This window comes from Malurus melanocephalus, unplaced genomic scaffold, assembly GCF_030028575.1.
Source record: "Malurus melanocephalus ecotype Western Australia unplaced genomic scaffold, MMel_1.1 scaffold_24, whole genome shotgun sequence".
NCBI classification, from domain to species: domain Eukaryota; kingdom Metazoa; phylum Chordata; class Aves; order Passeriformes; family Maluridae; genus Malurus; species Malurus melanocephalus.
This window is the reverse complement of record NW_026623256.1, coordinates 24,629-40,645: the sequence shown is the minus strand read 5'-3', so window position 1 is coordinate 40,645 and position 16,017 is coordinate 24,629.

Below are 16,017 nucleotides of genomic sequence, written 5' to 3'. Positions count from 1 at the left end.
CATCTCTCACCATATAAAACTGATKACTTCCCTTGGATATGTAAAAATTTTGTTTCAAATCTATGTCTCTTTGGGCTGAAGCTGGTTGTGAGAGGGCAGATCTGCAATTTACTGAAAAAAACTGACTGGCAGTTATGACTAGAGGTTATTGACACATGCTACTGGTTTTAACCTGTGTTTGCAAGTCCAGAGCTAGCCCAGGGCTCCCATCTGATCTCTGTTCCTTGCCACAGGGAGGGGGCAACTGAGGTGACCATGGGACCCTTCCCCAGTGGGTGGCTGCAGGATCCCTCCAGAAGCTGAGAATACTCCCACAGTATGCTCACAGCAGCATTAGGTTTCCTCAAGCCTCACTCCTTGCTGCACTCCTTTGCGTTCCTCTTAATTAGCGGGGGAGTAATTCCAGGCTATTCGAGTCACTTGGCATCTCCTACCTCCTCCACGATCAGCTTCCCTGATACAGTTCATGCCTGTAATAAGATGTCAGCATCAAGTTCAGCTTGGCAAGCCTTTCATTCCCGCACTGCTCTTGCCTGCACACCTCCTAGTGGCATTTCCTAAACTCCCAGCCCCACATCCTATTGGGTCCAGGATGAACCTCCGGCTAGCTGTGCTCCTGGACACACGAGTCAGGCTGATCCTTTGGCTGCATGGCAGTCCAGGTGACCCCTAAGAGCACTCTGCCCTGAGCAATGGCATGAGGCCAACGTAAGGAGCTTTAGCTGCAGGAGCCACTGCAATAGCAACGCGACTCAACCCTCCTCCTCCTCCTCACCATGACAAAGGAGATGCAGCATTTAAGCCGGTGAGGATCTGCTCATGCAGGCAGTTTCTCCCACTGCCAAAAGCATTCACAAAACAAACAGGCAACAAACRTTCTGATTCCACAAACACCTTCCTCTCCCTTGTGTACACTGTGTATATTTATATATGTATACACACACATATATACAATTTTTAAGAGCTGGTGAAAAGTGCTAGACTGACAGTTTAAAAGAACAAGCACTTCCTGTTATTTACCAAACTGGTACAATATAGGAAGCAGCAGAGCAAGCTTCTGCCTCTTGGGCTGTCAAATTCACAATCCAGAGGACATACCCTTGACGATAAAGTTTATGCATTTTTATTTTTTCATCTCTCTTGCTAAAGACMTAAGAATTGAAYCTTTTACAGGGAGCAGTGAACTGTTATGAAATTCCCTAATTCAGTATTATTCTTACCATACGAGGGTTACAAAATTTCATTTATACGGTAACYGAAACCTGAATCAAAAAAATATTAACCTCCCAAAAYTCAACCACTTCTTACCAATCCAGTTTCAACCCAACACAATGTTCTAACCGCATAYTCCTCACCCACAATCTTAATCCCATGCTCTGTCTACGTGGTGTGGTCTGTGTCATTTTTACGTGCCTGTGGTAGYTCCAATTAATGCACATTGTTCTCGTTATTATTTACTTGTGCAAAACATTTCATCAGAGGATGTGCCTGATTCAGGATTGAAAAAGCCAGGCCACTAAAGGAGGACAGTGCTTAATGAGGTAGCAGGAAAACATCATGCTTTAAAGGTGTCTTGCACGGAAATAGATTCCATGCTCTATCCTCAGTCCTCCCAAGGTCAAAAATAGTAATTATGAGAATGGAGCTAGGAGAAGGAGGATAGCAATGGGTTGGGTTTTTTGGCAGAGGCCAAAAGCAGTTCAGTCACCCTCTGGGCAGCCCTGTCCCTTGCCAGGCACTTTCTGTCACTCCTGAGCAATTACATATTGATGGACRGGTCATAGAAGAAAAACACAACCGGTCTTCATTTACTGGATGGAAGCACAGCTCTGCAATTTCTCAAGAGCTGCAGGGATGGAGAGCTGACAGTTGCTGCTCTGCAAGCCAAGGTATGAGGGATTGCAGGTGAAGGATCTTTCCTGAAAAAGGCTGATTAATGGAAAGGGTTTTCTCCACCCCAAGTTCCTTTCAGCTGATCTGACCGAACTCAGGAACCACAGGCAAAAACATCTATAATTTATGGTTTAAGGTTTTATTTGTTGGCTCTACTTCAGGCGAACAGGGAGCACATGTGAGCCATGAAGTGCTGGCAATGGGGCCAGCAGCAGTGCCCAGCTGCYTTCCTGTTGGGAAGGGGCTGAGTGTCATGGCCCAGCTGCCTGTGCTTTTTGGGTTTCTGCAGGAGCCTGGACTGGCTGTGTGTGCCCATGTCCTGCTGCAGCCTGCTCTGCTGCCTGGGGAAGAGGAAGAGAGCAATCAGAAAAGAGGGCAGCAACAAAGGGCTGCCTCTGAGCCAGCAGCACAAGCAAACCACTCCCTGGCCCAACACAGGAGACCTTCAGCCTCTTCAGAGAACAAAGATCCTTGCCAGACCCACTCCCAAACCCACTCCTGGTTTCGGATGAGATCCCCAGCCTCAGAAATCTTGCCTTGCCCATTCTGCAATACAGCACTCTGGAAACAGCATTCATGGGCTGCTAACGGAGATCCGGAGATCCGKCTTGGTCTCCTGACAACAGTGCCAGTTACAGCTGTGCCCCCTCCCTGCCCTCCCTTCACCAGTCCTGTCTGCCCAGGCTGTAAATCTCCAGTGGGACTCTTACCTAGTGATCTGCTGCCACGGCAGAATTCATGTGCTATTGTAGGATGAAACAACTTGCCAAAAAACACACGAAAAGAACAATACAGAGATAACAGGCTCCCAAAGTTTAAGAGAGGCCAGAAGGTTTTTTCCATACAATCTTTTCTGTGTTTTCCTGCTGGGCAGTGCAAAGCCTTTAAATGCACAGGACCCCAGCTCCTGGTGGGCACTGGTAACACTGGAGTTACACAGCCATGGCCACACTGGCACGGTGATATCACCCACACATGGTCTTCCAGCACTATTGGGAGGGTGTGCTGGGAATCTGTCAGGATGGTAGGCTGTGTTTGGGGCAGCAGACTGCAGCCAGAGTGATAACCTAAATACACGGGTTTGGGTCAGCCCCTTGCTCCTGTCTCCTGTGTCAGTGTTGCTTGTGGGTGACTGTGTCAGCCGCAGCTGAAGCCGGAAAGAGCCGGCACTTTCGGTTTCCTCTTGTACTCGTAGGCTGAGACAGCCCCATCCCCCAAAGCCTGATCTCCTGCAGGTTCACTGGCTGATTCTCCTTCTTCTGAACCTTCCTTAGGCACTCCTGGGTGAATAAATCCCCCTGCTCCTTTCTCCATCCCCCAAGGCCAGGCAGTGGTACAAGGGCTATTCCAGCAGGCTGGACTAATTATCTCAATTCATGTTATTATTTGTGAAATAATGATGTTTACCATGGGGATGCTTAGGGCCAGACCCCTGTGTCTGAGATTGTGCTTTCCCCTCCAGGCTTTGGCCAGAGACTTCAGTCTTGGTTGGAGCACCCAGAACTTACCTTGCAGCACAGATCTCTGCCCTCTATATGGTCACAATTTCATGATTTTGCTTTCAGCAAAACAGGCCCAACTCTCCAGCATGCACGGTAGCATGACTAAGAGCTGAAACTCCTCCAGTGAACATTTTGGGAACTTCCCAAGCTGGGTGATACTGGGCTTTGGCAGGTGTCCCACAGACGCACACCCCACCACACCTACCCACCTGGTACTGCCAAAATGTCACCAAGCACTACTCAGTGCAGCACAGCAGTGCAGAYTATTTAGGGCAGGGAAAAGCCAGTTCAGATATAAATATCAATCAAARTAAGTCATCTTGTCCTTCAGCTGCTTTAAACCTGCCACCCTCAGCCTTTGAATGCCATTTTCACTTCTGTGGCCAATTTGCACTGCCTGGTTTTGCCCAGAGACACACCACAAATAGCTGCTCCCACCTTTGTGGTATCAGGGCCAATCTCAGCAGACCTTTTGGAAGGTGTCTGCAGGCAAGAGAAGGTCAGAAGCTTTTTTTCAGCAGCTGCAGACATCCCTCATCAAGTCCCTCAGGTAAAGAACTGGTTAAAACTTCTCATCCCCATTCAACAGACTTAATGCTTGCAAGATTTTACACCAGTAAGTCAAATGAGAGCAATGAATGCTGGCAAAAATAGCGATTGAGAGGGGACTGTCTGTATTTCACACATCACAGGGCACCTTTTGTGCAGGAAGGAAAKGGCTTGTGATGCCTCACTCACCACAATCCATCTCACTGCTGATGGGGCAGGTGCTGTCTGTGATACCTCCTTCCTCACAGAAATCAAGTGTGGATCCATGTTGTGACAGCACAGRCTCACCAGCAGCTCTGTCCCCTGCMCACCAAGCCTGCAGCAACCGAGTAACAGGCTCAGGCTGCAGATGCTCCAGMATAATGCTCCCCTGCAGGAAGCAAAGCCTCCCTCCTTTTCCCTTCCACCCTTCAGTGTGTCCCCTGAGGCAGTCCCTGCATTGTTCTCTCATTTTATCTCCTATGGAAGAGCTTGGATGTGGGTTTCCTCCTGTTCCTTCCCCTTGCCTCCTCCTCCTGTTGGTTTCCCCTGAGCAGYCATGCACCTTACTGCAGCCATCAAAGAGGAGATGATGCTGCAGAAGTCAGCACATAATCCCACGCACCTTTTAGTTTTGCAGATAAGCATTTTCATCCCACCTTGAAGGGAAAAATTCTGACAGGATGTCTGAAACAATGAGGTCCAGCTCATCTTAAAATAAATCTAAATCTCTTCAGTCATGGAAGAGCAAAACCCCTTCGTTCAATGGATTTGCTCTCCCCCGAGGAGTTGACGGTGCCCAGGGCAGAGCCCACAGTACTGCAGGGCAGGTTGGCAATGGCTGTGAGCTCCAGGGCTACGAGCCCCCTTGGGGCCATGGCCACACAGGGAAACTCAGCTTTATATGATGGGCACCATGGAGGAGTGGGCTGAACTACTGCAGATTCCAGTTAGTTCATGGGGGCTTCCCAAGCTTCACTCACTAGCAGACCAGTCCCRAAAACCCGCTGTAACATGCATGTCCATGGCTGTGACTGGCACCCTCCTTGCTGCAGGCTCTCAGTCCCTCCCTACCACCTAGCCGTAGTTTTCTCCACCAGCTTTCCTCACCAGCTCTCCATGGATAAGAATGCAAACCAGAAGACCCACATGAGAGCTGRGAAGGATGAGTATGAGCAGAGCTGTCTCCCAGCTGGGATGAACATGCTCCATGGGGTTTTCAGGACTCAGGGAACCGGCAGCAGCAAGTGCTCCTGGCCCATCACYCCTGCAGCAGCAGCAGCACTCCAGGCATTGCCAAGTGGATAGACTGAATCAGCACTGATTGGGAGTGTAATTTCTCATTAATTYAGTCCTCCCATCTATCCCTTCCCTGCAGTTTCTCATGCTGCTTCAGGAACTCTTCCTCAGGCTATTTTTAGTACCTGATTACATCATTGCCATCTTCTGCTGCTTTGAAGAAAGCAGCGGCTGCAAACATCCAGGCATCAGCAGCCTGTGAGCTGTAAGGCTGTAAAGATGGGAGATTTATCACTCAGCCAGCAGGCCAGGCTGCACTCACCAGCCTGGTTTGGGAGAGCAAACATCTCAGTCGTGTACAACGGAGAGGAGGAACACCCTGCCGTGAGAGCCCCCACTTCCCTCGGGACCGGGGGATGCTTTCTGACAGCACTGCCATTGCCTAGCTGTGTAATGCCAAGCAAGTTAATTAATCCTCTGTGCTTCTCCTCCTTCCAAAGACAGAGTTGATGCTGACCTACTTCTTATAGAGAAATTTGCAAAGGGTTTCAATGCACATGATGAGCAAGTGGCACCAAAAGAGCTAATTATGCCGGCTGTTCCCAGAGCCCAGACCACTGCCGAGCCCAAACAAGAACATCATGGCTCTGGAGCAAGTAAAAGAGAGAGCTGCTACTGCAGGGAAGACATGATTTCCTGCCTGGCAACTGGCTCGTGCTTTTGGGCAAGAGCAATTCACGTGCTGACTGGCCACGTGCAAGGGTGGCTCAGCTTGTGAGGTGGCACAAGCAGCCATGTGGCAAAGAGGAAGCTTCACCTGGCACCTCTTTGCAAACACATGGGGGTCCCTGCAGCCCCTGGGTGGACAACTGTGGGCAGCTAGCCCAGGGCAAGCARTACAGCCCTGGGGCTGCAAGGAGAGGGAGGGGATCTCCAGTGAGCCCTTGCATGCCAGAGAGGCTGCAAATGCTTGGCATGCCTTCCCAGGCATGCTGACACTGTCACCGTGTGTACCAGCACCTCTGAGGCCCAGCAGGGGCTGCCTGAGCCACAACGGGTTTTAAGTTCTTTCCTCCCCATCTCTCCATTTCAGAACYTCTCTGGTAGCCAGCTGCAGAAACCTGTGCCAGAGTCATTAGCAGAAATTAGGAAATCAGGGGATTYGAGCTCTCAGCACCCCTATCCAGGGGCATCCTGTCCCTAAAGCCACCCTCTGCCCTCCTCCTGCACTCCARCTGGCCAAAATCCCTCTCCCTGAAGAATCTGGCCAGAACAAGGGCTGGAGCTCTTAAGGAGGAAATTCTGAGTTAAATTCCTTCCTCCCGAGTCATTTGCAGAAGGGAACAGCATGTTCTCCCAGCACAGAGATGACGTCTTGCTGGCCTCCTGTTGCTCTCCAGCTGCCTGTCACCACGGGCTAAGGCTCTCCCAGCGAGGCAGCAGGAGGGGTTGGCCGATGGGGAGGACTGGAGGGTGTACCATGGTGACTCTGGCCAGGGAAGGGCTGGCAGAGGGTTCATTGTCAGTGGCATGGGGCAAACAGCTCACCAGAAAAGCTCAGGATCCCCCAAAGGGGAGAGGATATAGAAGGTCATCAGAGAACTTCAAAGATTATCTCCATCTCCCACGGGAAAAGGAGTAACAGGAGATTGCAGATTATGTGTGAGCCCAGCATAAAGCAATTATCACAAATTCATAGAATAATAGAATGTCCCCAAGAAAGAGAYCCACAAGGATCATTGAGTCCAGCTCCTGACCCTGCAYAGGACAACTCCAGAAAGTGACACCATGTGCCCAGGACCATTGTCCTAACACTTTGTGATTTCTGTCAGCTTTGGTGCCATTACAATTCCCTTGGGAGGCTGTTACAGTGCCCAGCCACCCTCTGGGTAAAGAACCTTTTCCTAGTATCCAACCTAAACCTCCCCTRACACAGTTAACATTCCCTTGGGTTCTGTCACTGATCATCATAGAAAAGAGATCAGTGCCTGCCYCTCTTCTTCTCCTTGAGAAGTTGTGGACTGCGATGAAGTCCCCCGGTCTCCTCTTCAATTATTAGTGAGGGCACAATTATCAGATCCAGAAATAAGCAGAATACTGAAGCTACATCTTATGAAGGCTGTGATCTCCATCCGAATTCRTACCAATTCCTCAGCAGGAATACAGAAACAGTTAAAGCAGCCCAAGGAAGCTGTTATTTCTGTATTTACATTGAGCTGCTTAAAAAGTAAACACGGCGTAAGGGCGTGCAGGCTTGCCAGCAGCTGTCACTGACCTCAAAATCAAAGATGTTGTGGGCTGATCCAAAGTAGGGCAGGCTTYGTAAGCTGAGTGAGCACAGCAGCCGTGCTGGAGCTGGGAGGAACGTGAGCTGTGCCTGGCACAGAGCAGGGCAGCTGCCCCCACTTCCTAGGCCAATCTGTCAGCCGGGCCATGGAGATGATGAAGTTTTCYGAAAAAATTGTTCCTGATGATTTTCTCTGTCTTTCACCTCAGAGATGAAGCAGRTGCTGCCCTGATCCAGGCAATCTGGGTAGGGATTATTAAACCAAAATGTATCTGGGCCAAGGTTAATGAAAGAGTCTGCAAAATCCTCCTGGCTGCTGTGTTTTGGTTCCCTCATCGCAAGCAGCTTGGCTCTGTGCCGGTGGAGAGGCACGAGGCCGATGGTGTGCACACGTGCCGGGAACCAAAGGAAGCCCAAGGGGCCAGCACTGCCTTTCCCATCCTTGGGAAGTTAACAAGAGGCTCACTTCATGCTTGTGAAGCCCATGGCACACCTCTGCTGACAACTGGCAGGGATTATTGTCACCYGGTATGGCCCCACAGGGACACACTTCGTGTGGCTCAGCCAGGACTGCAGCTCTCTTGGAGCAGCCCAGTCCTGCTTGTCCTATCCCTAGAGGTTGGAGTAGAGTTTGTGCCACCCTGCCATGGTGGGTGCTACAGAAACAATCCACAGCCAGCCAGGATCAGACAGAGTCATGTGCAGGTACCCATTCAGGAGATGTTTTCTTACCCCCCTGCACAGTCCCAAATCCTGCATCTCTACTTGGGCAGCTTCAAGGCCACCTCACTTCTGTGGACTGCCCTGGGGAGGACGGGAAAACATGGTCAGGCTCTTTCMACCCTTATTTTAGGTGAACAGAGAAGTTCTTCAAAGTGTGAATTTGTGGYTCTTGATTTTCATGTCTTTCTTATCACTGAAGGCTTTGGAAATGGCAAAGTGGGGACATCACACATCTCTGCCCTGACAGACTCCTTATCACTGGGGAATTTTCCAGCACCTCAGTTAAAACCAGTAAATCTGTGAAGATCGATGCAAAGAAAAATTAGGAACCATGCAGTCATAAGGACAATAAGGTTTTCTGCTTCTACCAGCTTGAGGCTGCCCAGATCCTGCTGCCTAAATCTGCCAGCAAACCCAGGCTCTCCGGTCCCAGCTGCTTCCCCAGGGCTCTCACCAGGGTATTTCCCTTCCAGTGCCAGCTCCTTAACAAATACTGGTTGTTCCCATCAAATTTCTCTCACGCTAGCTGGTGATGCCAGCCCTGCTGGCGAGTGGTCAATTCCCTATTCACTGAGTCATGCAAATTCATCAAAAATCATCCCAGATCCATAGAGACAGGCTCCTCCAAATGTCGGAAGAGTTTCAAGGCAGAGGTGCAGTGGTGGCCCATGGCCTGGAGATGCAGCCCCATGCTTGGTTTATCAGTTATCTGCCCTCATCCCATGGGACAGGTCCATGAGGAGCTGCTGCAGTTGAGATAAGCAGGGTCCATATCCCATCTTTTGTCTCTTCAACATCCTCCCTTCAATAAGAAACAATTATCTGTTTACTTAAGAGCAAGGGTAATTAACCACCCAAATGATGACCGAGGAATGCAAGAGTCACAATAGTCCCTATTAGAGAACAAATCYACTAAATGGAGATCATTGTTCTTCCTGGCTTTAAAAACCTGGCAGCACACCCCAGAACCTTCACCCACTGTGAATGGCATCAAAAAGCCTCAGGGAACTGGTATCCCTCAAGGGCAGCACTGGGAAATGAGGCCACCTGGGTCCATGCTCTCCAACCCAAATCTCAATCAGAGCAGGGCAAAGCCACCAGAGCTTGCCAACATCTCTGTTCGGCATAGGAATCGGTGCTCAAGGTTTCCCAACCCGGAAGATCACAGCACTAATTTGAATGCTGTAAATATTTGACTTTCATCTGCAATTTAACCTCGCCTGCCTGCAGCTGAGAATAATTTCGCAGTAAATAGCTGACTTCACTGCGCCTTGGGCTGAGAGCTGCACCACCAACCCCCWAACTCTGTACAGACTGCTACCCAGCAGACATTCTTGGCACCACAGTACTCACTGTTAGGCTCAGCTCAATCCCTGCCATGATTTTCAAAGTCCTAAACTTCCCAGGTGTGGATTTGTATGGAGGACAAGGAGGCCAAAGGCCCCATAAGCTCTGCTGACTGCCATCCTGTCAGAGCTGCGGGCTCTGCTCATGCTGCTCCCCACCTCGCAGCCATGCTGAGGATATTTATGTCACTGGGCCACAYTTGTGAGATCCTGGTGGTGTCATTGAGCTGCATTTGGCGGACACAGCAGCCACCTGTGTTTACCCATTCCCATCTCGTGCTGGCACGTACACGATTACAGCTTTCAGTTTGAGCCGCCCATCWATTTATAACAAACGCCTTTGAGCAATGTGCTGACGCTTCCCGGGAGTGTTGCTGTGCCAGGCCAGCCAGCCTGGCACCTCCCTGTCAGAGAGGGATGCAGGGTGACTCGCTGCACCTACACAGCAAAAAAAAGCTCCTATGATGATGGTCTTCCTGCCATCCATGACACACAGGGCTCTGAAGCCACATTCAAGAAATATGTTGGATTCTGCTAACATTGAACTGAAGCATGAGACACCAAGTGATGGCATTGTCTCTGTCCACAGGGACAGGGACCTGCCRYRCTGCCTAGCTGCTCACARCTACTGTGGAGCAAGGTCGCAGGCTCTGCTGTTCAACACAGCAGCGGGATTTTGGGGTCAGCACTTGGAGGACAGAAGAGATGTGGGTGAGCAGCAGAAAAGGATGCTGTGATGAGATTTGGTCAGAGGAACCCTCAGAGCTATTGCCATCAAAAATAAAAGGAGGAGACAGCCCCAGACAAGCCCACCCACCCACTGCAGAGCCATAACGAAATGTTACACAACCATGCCAGAAGGCTCTCTGCTGACGTCATGCTGGGCAAGAAACGGTGAGAGCTGGGCACAGTAATCAGGAGCAAACCCTATTTATAGCACCATATAATAAGCTACATCTGAGAGAGAAGATGAAAGGGAAGATGAGTCAACAGGGTAAACAGGAATGAACTTTCCTCCTAGCGGGGCAGTCAGTTCATGTAATGAGAGACATTACTGGGAGAGCTCTCCCAGCAGCATTACAGCTTCCAGTGCATAAAGGCTGACAGCTGCTTCCTGYTCAGGACACATCCAACACCCACAGAGGCAATCCTCGATGCACCCTGGGGAGATAGGCAGGGGCTGGATTGACCCAGCTATTGAGTTATGATCCTTTCATTTCATCCTGCTCATCAGCTCCTGACTTTCTCCTTGCTGGAGATGGGAAGAAACTGGGGGGCTTCAGCCTGCCTGTGCACCGATGCCATTTCATTCCCTGCATCCCCACCCAGCCATCACGAGGTCACACCAGGATAGGGGACATCTCAGGAGGACCACACCCCAGRAGAAGGGATGTCTGCCCCAAATGCAGCATAACCAAGGTCAACTCCAGAGAAAACCATGGCTCATGAACCAGCCATGTGCTTCAGTGAAGCAAGAACTAACATCAGCAAGGGTCTCCTTGGACACAGCCCTGGGGACCACCAGGTCCCCTCCCCAGCTCAGCAAGCAGCCCCTACCCAGCCCAGTCACTCATGCAGCCAGAGGCTTACACCATACTATTTTTAGCCTCCTCACTCAGCCTTTAATTCTAAAGCCACCCATGAGAAACATTTCCATTTTATCATGAAAACAACTCTGCTGCAAAAATAAATAATGAGGACATCAAAGTGCTAAAATAGCAGGGGAAAAGAAAGGCCTCCTTACACCAGGGAGCAAGGAGAGCAGAGGGGTGGCTCTGCTTCTTCCCAGCAGGATGGACTCAAAGCAGTCTCCTAAAGTTTTTTCAGAACAAAATAACAGTGCAGCAAATGAGAAAAGCACATTAAAATGAGAGAGGAGAGCTGCAGGGAGAGGGGATACACCGACAGCAATGCAATGAGCCCTCACGGGGCAGATGAATCTCCTTCATCCAGGCTGGGGTGCTACACAAGCATTTCACCAGGTTGCATCCCAGGGTAAAGTCTGGCTRCACATCACCCCTGCTCTGGGTCCCCAAGAGCTAAAAAGCACCAGCCTGTGGCTCTTTGCACCTTTCCACGAGGAAGCTGCTCTAGTTAATGCCAGTACCTTTGCTAACCCATCACATTGCAATGCAATGTTTCTGGGCTGTAAAAATAGCTGTGGACATGCTGGGATCAGGAAGGGGCTGCAGCCAGTGCTGCCATCCTGCTGCCGTGCCAGCCAACAGCATGTGCCACCTCCCTCACCTGGAAAAATGGGAGAACCCCAGGCATGGGGTGATGTTGGGGACACTCCAACCTCTGTACAGTCCCCCATGCCTTGAACTGGAATGCTGGGGGATGTCCTGGAGACCCTCTGTGTTCTTTCCCTATCCATGAGACGCCAAGGAGCAGCTGCTGCACCACAAACAGCCATGCCAGTCCCAGTCCCCAGTTTCTGCCTGTGCCAAGCACAGGGCAGGCAACAGAGATGCCCTTCTACCCTCGCAAGAGCCATGGGCAGCACAGCCCTTAAATGAGGGCAAGGGAAGAGCCAAGAGCCTGACCTCCATTTGACACCACAGTGGGTGAAACCCAAACCTCAACCCACAGTGTCCATTACCTAATTAATGGTTATAATATGCCTGAGCAAATAAACCTTTCCCAGCCCAGTGGCGAGGGCTCTTGTAGGGAAGAGGAGACAGCTGCCCATGCCCCCACACCAGTATTCTCTTGTGCACACAACTGGGAAGGAGCAAGTTCTGGGTTCAGCTGTGCTGGTTTCAGCMATTCAAAGCCTTCAGCACCACAGAAACTGCAGGGGAAGAAATTCCTAGAGGAGCAAGGCCCACTGCCTGGGCCCCCAGAACATCTACCACCACCCTCACAGCACCCAGGGCATAGCAGGGAGAGGGGACACATGAAATTGGCTGTCAGCTGCCAATGTTCTATGGAGAAAACACAGAGAAATCACCCCCCTGGGCTGGTGACGCAGAAAGCAAAGCCCAAACCCTCTGTCCCAGCACATTCACGACTCCTCCTGACGTGGGGTCCTACACGCCCCGAGCTAAGCAGCTGCAGGGACCATTTAATTGTGCTTTATGAGACATCCCACTGTGCTGGTGCAGTGGGAGGCAATGGTGTCCCACACAGGCTCGTGATCCCAGCAGATGTGACATCACCTCCCCACTGTGCAGCTCAGCAGGAACCAGGCTGTGCTTGCTTCTCTCAGGGCAACTTGATCCAAACACGTAATGATTTTCCAGGAAAAAGCCCTGCACTGTTTCCTCTCCATCTGACACTGGAGCCAGCCAATGGCTTCCCAAACGAGCTCACTGCTCCAGGGTCCGCTGTCCTGGGCAGCCAGGCAGGGCTGAGTCATTATTTTTGGAAAGAGTTGCAAATTTACCTGGATGAGAAAGGAATATTGAATTACCCTCCCTCCTTCACTTCCTTCCTCTATGCATCAGGGCTGGCACCCCTCAACTCGCTGCTCCTGTTAGCAATTAACTGTACTTGGTGGAAGGTCATTCCTCAGACCAATTTTTCAAAGAAATGCCTTTAGGGGAAAAATGCTCCTGTGTCGCATTACTGACACTGACACCAGCCTAAATCCCCTCAGTGGAGTAAGCTGGGGTGACACGGGCACGAGCAGCCTTCGGAGTGGCATATCTGGTTCAGCCTTGAAAAATGTCTGTCTACGATGAGATACTGCTACAGCTTGGCTGGCACGTCTGCACAGCTCTCCTGGAGCCCTCTGCTTCGGGACTGTGCCAAAAAGAAACTGAGAAATTGCCTRGGTTTTACTCTCCTTGCACTAAACAGACTCCCTATCAGGTTATTTTAAGAAGTTGGCATGGCCAGATGTACATTGCTTTCTTTGGAGTGCTGACCTGTGCCAGCTGCCCCCAGAGCTGTCAGCCCTGTCACTGGCAGAGGTGCAGATCTGGGGGCTGTGGGTAACTCTGTTTGCTCTGGRTGTTGTGTGTGTTCCTGTATTCCTTGGTGTGTGCTCCTGTAGCTCCAGGCTGGACGCTTACTGGGGAACAGCTCAACCAGCTACGCCTGAGGTTCTGACCTCCCCAGAGCCACATTCCCCTTTGCTCCACTTTCAGATGATTGCAGACTACACTGGCTAAAAATATAGAAGAGCAATTAATCCCTTTCTGCAAGGTGGGACATTTCCCCCTCTGCAGAAAACAGTGAGGGCGTGAAGCCAAACCACACCAATGTACAAAATCCTGAGCAAGTAACGACTGTCAAGGCAGCACATTTCTGCTGGTAAACACAGGGCTGAAGTTCATCCCTTCCTGAGACACGTCGTCTGTAGCTCAAAACCCTTTCACCACCTGGACCCCTGTCCCTGCACAGCCAAGGCTAAGCTCCACATTAATTCAGAAACAGCAATTTCTAGGGCTTGATGACATGGGGCTTCTCTGGCCCTTGGTGCTGGTACCCTGGTGTCCCACCTTGGAAAGTYATTTCGTCCTGCTGGCAGTCCTATTATTAAGTGCTGACCCCAGAGGCAACTTTTTAGTTGYTTTTGGCCACAGGAAAGCCGCAATGGGTCTGGAGCTGAACAAGATCAAGCACCTTCCCTAATGGGAAATGTCCCTGCTGCTCACAGAAGCAGCCCCAGAACTCCTGCTGACTGGTCCCCAATCCCTGTCCTGCCCCAGCAGACTCGATGGGGTCCCACCCTCTTCAACACACTGCCAGGGTTTGTGCCGGTGTTTGCAGCTCCGGGGAGTCCCTCAGCTCCTGGTGGAGCTGGCACTGGGGGCATTTCCCAGGCCCCCTCAGAGCATATGGAAAGCTGCCGGAACAGTCTGCAGCTCGGGACAGCCCGTGCTGTTCCCACCGCAGGTACGGATGTCACACACTCCTCCCCGCTGCCCAAACAAACACATCGCCCTGCTCATTAAAGCAGCTGGCTTTCATATCCGGCTCCCTGCGGTCACACCTCCGTGGGTGGGTGCCAGCGGCACGGTGACACACCGGAGGCCTTTCAGGAGCCTGTGGTGACGCTCGGCATCAATCAAAGGTGGCACTTTCTGCCACCTCAGCTGGCAGCACGGCAGCTGGAGCCACCTCTGCTGCAGTTCAGCTGCCAGCTCTGCAGCACGCAGCAGCAATGCCCAGCTCAGGGCTGCCCTGCCTGCCTGGGGCACAGAAACACAGTTGGAGAGGATTGTCACACATTGGAGGGGATGTCCTGCAGCTGCAGCACCCRGACCCCTCCCCACAGCATGTCTGCTGCCAGGCCAGGGGTGCCACCACCCCACATCCTCCTGCAGCCTTTGCAAGGGGGTCTCCAGGGTGTGCAACCCACAAATTACCACTGCTGMGGGTGGTGACACCTTACCAGTGCCAGCATCCGTGCTGGGGACAACAACAGCCATTTAGGGTATTATGAGAGACGGAGGGGTGGGAGGTGACCCTTCGCTTCCTGCAGTTCTGGCCACACACATCAGTTTTGGGGGGTCTGTGTGTGTCTCCTCACGGCCCATTTGGGTCACCAGCTTCAGTCCTGAGCACGGTGGGCACACACAAACGTATAAACCCCCTGGCTAGAACGCAAGCAGATCCCCTCCCCGCAAACACCCGGCTCTGCCCACCCAGGATGCAGGCTGGACCTGGCTGCTGGCGCAGGGCTCAGCACGGAGTGAGGTTATCCTTTATTGCACAATGTTGGAGCACAGCGGGTTTCCTCCCTCCTGCCGCCCTGCAGTTCACCCCTCCCTCCCAGGCCTGCCCCAGCTCCTCCAGCTCCAGCTCGCTGGCGTCCCCGGCTCTATTTTAACGCATGAGACCAGTTGTTTCCCTGTCAGACGTTCATGTTTTTATTTAACTCCCTTTCAGCTTCCCAAATTAGCACGGACAGGCTCCTGCACTGTTTGCCTTGGAAGAAGATGCATTGCCACAAATTATTTTTGATTCAAGTAAACAAAATCTCTCCTCTCTTTTTTTACCCCATTCCTCTTTGATGTTGGTGGCTAATTTCAGTGCCCAGAGAAGCCAGTGCAAGGGCACTGGCTGGGGCCCAGCACCGGGGACACCGTGGGCTCCCTGCCCTGCCATTTCTGCAAAGCCAGCAAAGGTCCAGCCCCGTTGCAAAGGGCCATTTGTGCCCCCGAGCTCCAAAACAGCCCCAAGCTGCAGCCTCACCCCAACAGCAACACCTGCAGCTCCAGTTTCCAAAGCTGCTGGCCATGGCACAGCAGCTGGTGCAGTCCCAGCCTGCTCTGTCCCTCCTGCCCTGCTGCTGCATGTGCCTGCTGGTGCCAGGACAAGGGCCAGGCTCCCCTCTGGCACGCTGCAGATCACAGCAGCATTTCCCTCCCCCAGCATGCCTCCACAGGCRTTTCCCAGTCTGGAGCAGCTGGGGAGAGARACAGGTGGGCAGACATGTGGCTGYCACTGCCACCAGGCATCACCCAGCCAGGCCTGAGGAAACCACAYTTTGGAGCTGGTGTGAGATGTGCCAGTTTGACATCACTGCCTGGTGACGGGTATGAGG